Below are 7,004 nucleotides of genomic sequence, written 5' to 3'. Positions count from 1 at the left end.
TTAGGAGGGATTGTTAATCTCTTGGAAACTGACTCAAAAACGTAAAAACAATATAAAACACTAAACTAGACTCAAAGAATGTGAAACTAAACGTTAAAACACTAAGACAAACCAAAAGACTCAAAATGCTTTAAAAACACAAACTAAATTGATTTCTAACTAAATTGAACAATAAAGTAAAGGGGGATTGAGTTTTGGACGGAATTAAACTAAATGAACAAATTGCAATTAAAACATAATGTAAATATGAAATTGATGAAATGGAATGAATGGATGCTAGCCAAGGGGTTCATCTCCACACATGTTACACTTGCATAATAAAAAGATTTCTAATTGCATTTCAATAAACCATGAATTCTCAACGCTCCGGGTTAATTAGGTCCGCTTAAATTAACCGTCAAGTTTTCCTTAAGTTAATGAATTGGATGATTGCATACGACAACCCAAAGCATTCCTCACAAGTTCCCTACATGAATTGCATAATAGAGATACAAGCAAGAATCATTAAGCAACATGAAAACTATAAGTGTTGACGAGGTATTCGTTACTATGATTGCATGAAACTTATGCCAAGAATTTGTCTAACGCGATTGTTTATAAGCAACCTCCACTACTTGTGAATATAAGTTCATAACTATTACGTGAAACTCACTTATATTCTAGCGTCAAATTCATGCATGAAAATTAAGCGTTCATTCTTAATAAACATACATAAATAGGATATCAATCAAATAGTTAAACAAATTGAATTCACAACTTATGAAACGTAATTAAAAGTAATCAAATCATATTGCAAGCATAAACATATATTTCGAATCACCCCCTAGCTAAGAGGGGTTTAGTTCCTCATACGTACAAAACAAAGAGAATTGAAATTAAACATTGAAATCAAAGAAACGCCTAAACATTCCAACAACTCAAACTTGAATTGTATGAACGTTTAGGCCCTCTTCTCTTCCTCTTCGTTGTAGCATAAGGTCTAGGGATAGTTGGTTGGGGGGATGGAAGTGTGGAAGTATGGAAGTGGATGAGGAGTGGTGGAAATGGAAGAATGGTTTTGGATTCTAAGGGGAAGTGTTTATTTGTGGTGTGAGAATGGAGAGATGGAATTGAATGAAATGGAAGTGTGGGATGAATTGAATGATGCAAATGAATGAAGTGTGTGTGGTTTATATAGGGAGAGAATGGATGGGAGAGCATGTGAATGATAGCTAGGAGAATGATTAAAGGGGTGTGAATGGTTGGAAATGCATGTGGGTGAATTGGTGGTGCAATGATGAAAGAATAAGTGCATGTGTGTGTTTTGTGTTGGAATGAATGTGGATTCATGATGAAGAGTTAATAAATAATGCATGTAGGGTTAGGAAATAAAATCATAACTTAAAGGGGGGATGATTAAAGGGTGTGTGAATGCATGTGTTGAATTGGTGGTTCAATGATGAAAGAATAAGTGCATGTGTGTGTGAATGGTGGTAGCTAGGGTGAATTATGATAAATGCATGTGGAATAAAGATGGAGAAGGTGGTGAAATGATGAAGTAGGAAGGTGGAAATGCATGTGAGATGTTCTTTGGAGAAAGGTGGATGAATGTGCATGTGAATTAAGTTGTGAAAGCATGTGGAATGTTTTAAATGGTTGAAATGTGTAGATGATTATGAGTATGATAAGTGATAAGTGTATGGTTATGATAAGTGATAAATGAATGATATGTGGTGATAAATGAATGATATGATAAATGAATGATATGTTAAGTAATAAATGAATGATATGTGGTGAGTGATAAGTGAATGGTTTGATAATTGATAAATGAATGATATGCTAAGTGATAAATGAATGATATGTTAAGTGATAAATGAATGATATGTTAAGTGATGATAAGTAATGATAGGTGGTTATGATAGTTTGGTCTTTAATTTCGTCCATTCCTTTTGCTCCAAATATAAGCTATCCAATCCAAGTCCGATTTTGCTCCAAAATGCTCCAAAAGGCATCCTTTTGCATACCTTGCCCTTAGAACCTGAAAACACACAAAAGAAGCATAAAGGACTAAAATAACTAGAGAAACATAACGTAAATGCACGAGAACAAGCCTTTTAAGTCGCATGAATATGCTCCTATCAAATTTGAGCCATCAGTCACTTATATACAATAAAAGACATTTCAATCAAGGATATGTTTTGCTCTTTTGACAATCTCTAATCCTTGAGTTAAAACCTAAAATTTTTAAAGCATAAAAATTAGGTTTTAACTTAGAAACAGTTTTTCAGCACTAAACCTTATGGGTTAAATATTTAGGCTGAGATTATTAAAAAAAAATTTAGGCAAATTTTTTTAAAGTACTTTAAAAAAAATTACTTAGACCATCCTAATTAAATTTTGTGAACATTTTAGCCTAAAAATATTTATATTCCGATGAATATTGAAAAATCAATAAACCGACACCATGAAACTACATAAAGCTAATACAAACGATAATCAATAAAGCAACACCATGAATTTGGGCCAATAGATTTTTTTTACTGTTAGATTTGATCATATTAAAACTCAGCTGTTAGATTCATGAATATATAAATACAAAACCAAAAATTAAATAAATTTGAATATAGACCGTTGGATCAACCAACCGTCCAAATTTCCTGACTGTCCGATTTGTTAAAGAGCCGTTGGGCCTCATTATGGTGGCCGACATGACCCACGTACGTGGTGCCTATTTGTGTTAGAGCATCGCGCGTAGAGAGCGTTGGCGAGTGAAGCTCGCTACGTCTGAACTTTTTCTAGGTGCCCCCACTTTCATCTGTGGGCCAATCCACTAACCCAATATGGAATCCTGGCTGGAATTTGCCCCAAAATTGATTTTGGGTTAAAACTCATTTTTAGTCCAAGAGTTGGAGCAAGTTGGGATATGTTTAGAACCTAAAATTTGAGTTTTGCTCCAAGCGTTGGAGTAGTTCTTACGATTTCATAATAGATAGATGGACTATTTGATAAATACAAATAATATAAATATAAAAATAAAATGTCAACTTAGATAAATGATTATTAACTTGTGTAAGGAGTCATTTTGCACATGTGTTTTTCTATGTTTTGATTGGAGGATCTAAATTCTAATCACACTTCTAGGGTAATGTTAGTGTGAAATTCCATTCCTGGTTTTCACTATTGAAAACTAAGTATTTGTATTAACAAGATTTTATGTTATTTTCCAGAATTTATACGAGTTTTATTAAATTTAGATTTTAATTAAACTAATTACAATTTTTGAATGGTCAATAATCGTAGGAGCGCGTTTTATTAAACCTTACGAGGTCACATTAAATACAATTGGACAAAGCTCAATCTTAGGAGCGCGTAGGCAGAAACCGTTTGTGAATTGGAATTGAAACGAAGAAATTAGAGACGTTTTAGTTGTTAAAACGGATAATAATAAAAATAAAAATTAGATGCTGCCAGATGGCAGCAGGAGAGAAAGGAAAATAAAGAGTTGCGAGAGAGAAAATGAGGGGGGAGTGACCAATCAGAAGGGAAGGAAGGAGGGAAAATGAGAGGGGAGAGCCAGCGAACCAGACCTCCCTTCAACCTGTTTCAGGCTCGACTCGACCTGGTGGCGGTGCCATTTTTCTCGATGCCATTCACGGCAAATCACAAAAAATCATCACCTGAAGACAACTTCCTAGCCTTCCCTTTTCCATTTTCACCCAAAATTAGAAATAAATTAGTTGTAGTTTTGGTGAAAAACCGACGATGGGTGCGTATGGGTGTACGGCGACGATTCATTAAATCTGAAGGTAACTCCTTCAACCACCACTACCAATAGACTCCCCTCAACCTTAGGAACAAAGCCCAAGCAGTGGTGGAGGAGGCGTTGGAGCTCGTTTTGAGGTCGAATCGAGAACACCAATTTAAAGGGTTTCCGGCGGATTGAGGGTGTTTTCAGGCGTTTCCCAACCCAATTGGACTTTGACCGAGTATGAAAGTTCTTCCCCTTGTTTTGATCTACATTTCTGTAAAATTTGGTAATTTTTTGGAATAGTTGAATTTTCCGGCGAGTCAGGATGACCGGCCACTGTGAGCAGCGGCATGTCGGCTGAGACCCCACCTAATCTTCATAGGCTAATTTTAATGCCCAATTCCGTAAGTGACGTCCGATTGACGAAATTCTGTCATTTGAACATAGTTTTGTTAGAGACCGCAATTTGGTCATTATATGGATTGACGATCCCATTGTTGGATCAACACCAAAACCTTAACACATTATAGTATGTAATATTTGAGGACCGTAGGAACTGATGGATTGGGAATCCGACGTACTGATCTTCCCAAATTGAATTTTTAAGTTTGTAAAACCAAATGTTGATAGCAACCTAATTCTAGCAATTGACGGAGATCCGACCGTTGGATCATTCCGAAATTTTAGAATATTGTTCTAGAAGATAAATGAGACCTTTAGGAAGTTATGGATCAGAAATCCATAGGCGGATGTTCCAGATTAACTTGTATAGGGTTGTGGACCCCACATTTGACAGAGACTTGACTTTTGGTCAATATGCTACGAATTGATCTTAAATATTAAAATCAGTATTAGTAGAGAATATGTAGGGCTTAGTGGGCCTATATTAGTTAGTGAGTTATCCCAGATAATATACACATCGGTTTACTTGTATGGGAGATCATATTATGATATATATGTGTTTATTTATCTTCTTAATAACGTGAATGATAAGTATGATAAATGTTATGACAATATGATCCTAGAATCCTATTAGAAGTATTATGTAGAACTTATATGCTTGTGCGACATATTAGTTGGTGGCCATGAAAAGTTGATGGTGTAGGTGACTACATTGTAACTCATAGGGGTTGAGGTATGGGTAGGTTATGTGTTGAATATATTGCACCTTGTAGTAGTGGTACATGGATGGTCCTACTTGGTATATTTGCGATGGGGGACCATACATATTTTAGGGGTAATCATGCTTGGTATATCTGCGATGGGTGATCACCGCCTGCTTGATTAGACAATGCTTATGGTTATGCTTGGTATATCCGCGATGGGGGGCCATACGCATTTTAGGAGTGATCATGCTTGGTATATCCGCGATGGGTGATCATTACCTAGAGTATAGGATGTAGTCCTGCTTGGTATATCCACGATGAGGGACTATTAGGAGTGATCATGCTTGGTATATTCACGATGGGTGATCACTGCCTACTTTATTTGATTATGCTTATGGTTCTGCTTGGTATATCTGTGATGGGGGACCATACACATTCTAGGAGTGATCATGCTTGGTATATCCATGATGGGTGATCACTACCTAGAGTTAAGATGTGGTCCTGCTTAGTATATCTGCGATAGGTGATCGCTTCTTGCACGATGAAATTATGCCTATGGTTCTGCATTATGCTTGGTATATCCGCGATAGGTGATGGGTGATCACTACCTAGAGTTAGGATGGGGGACCATACACATTCTAAGGGTGATGATGATTAGTTGTAGTTGGTACATTTTGATAGGTGATCATATTTTGGTTGGATTCCGTTGAGTGTTCCGGAATCCCTACTCTTGCTCATTTCCATCAGTTTAGTCTGACCTTATATCCGAGTGAGTAGGAATTGCTCACAGTAGAAGTTGTGTTTATAAATTAGATTTATCATGTTATTACTTGGAATCCAGGTAGGGAATTATGTAGAATTCCTTTATTAAGTTTCATGAATTGATATGTTGTCTCCTTGATTGATTAACATAGTTAAATGTTAATATTGTACATCTTTGATTCATGGAATTGCTTAATTGGAGTGATTGTGGAATGATGTGGGGTATGATTGTTATTATTACGATTAGACTTGTTAACCAATGTGGCGAGAGAATAATATTGTGCTGCGTTGATTGTTCTTTGAGATGTTGCATGCTATGTATTGCGGTATTGTGTTGAAACATAGTGATTTATGTGATCGATGAAGTGGAAATCTTGGTTGTCATGTGAGTTGGTTATGTAGCCTTAAATCTAGTAATTTCAAGCATGTCAAGTTCTAATAAATGATTGAGGAATGCTATGCTTTTTTGCTTGAACGTGCTATGATAAACGTCAGGGTGTAGTGGATGGTGAACTACAAATGGCTTGATCCCTTTTTAGGGTACGTAGACAGTTTAACAAGGAGGTTAGATGCAGCCATAAAGTATACGAAAATTACTATGCAATTTGAATCTTGAATTATGCTTCGTACATATCCCGGAGGCGAAGTTTGTTAGGTATACAGATACTTGTTGACATCATGTGTTGATCTTGGACGTATGTAGGGATCGGGGCGTGATAATTAGGTAGATCAATTTTTTTATCCAAATGATGTGTCACCAATAAGAAATAGAGGTATTCATCAATTTACCCCCTGAACTTGTAAGGATTGGCTAATTTCCCCCCTCAACTATCATAATTAGTCAATTTTCCCCTTCAACTTTAATTTTAGCCAATTTTCCCTCTCAACTCTCATAATTAGTCAATTTGCACCCTACTGTTAATTTTTTTAATTTTCCATCTATTCTTCCGTTAAGTAGGCATCCGCATGACTGCCTTTAAAGGGCAAAAAAGTCATTTTCCCTACACTTTCTATCTTCTTCCTTTTCTTCGAACTTTCTCTTGTTCTTCCTTTTGTTGAAGCTGAGCCCATGACTGCCACCAATGCCTCACTCCTCTGTTGTTTGTAGTCCAATCCATTTGATATGCTGCTTTTGCAGTTTGCAGCTGCCCACACCCCGTCACCTCTTCCTTTGGCCTCGTTTACCTCTGTTAAGGTGTAGGGAAACTTACTTAACGGAAAATGATAGTAGGGTGCAAATTGAAAAAAATGACAGTAGGGTACAAATTGACTTTTTTTTTTCCTTCAAAGGCAATCATGCGGATACCTACTTAACGGAAGAGTAGATGGAAAATTAAAAAAATTAACAGTAGGGTGCAAATTGACTAATTATGAGAGTTGAGGGGGGAAATTGGCCAAAATTTAAGTTG

This window comes from the organism of the source record quoted next, unplaced genomic scaffold, assembly GCF_019419815.1.
Source record: "Pyrus x bretschneideri cultivar Hongxiangsu unplaced genomic scaffold, Pyrus_bretschneideri_v1 Contig43, whole genome shotgun sequence".
Classification (NCBI taxonomy): domain Eukaryota; kingdom Viridiplantae; phylum Streptophyta; class Magnoliopsida; order Rosales; family Rosaceae; genus Pyrus; species Pyrus x bretschneideri.
Note: the sequence above shows the minus strand (reverse complement) of the source record.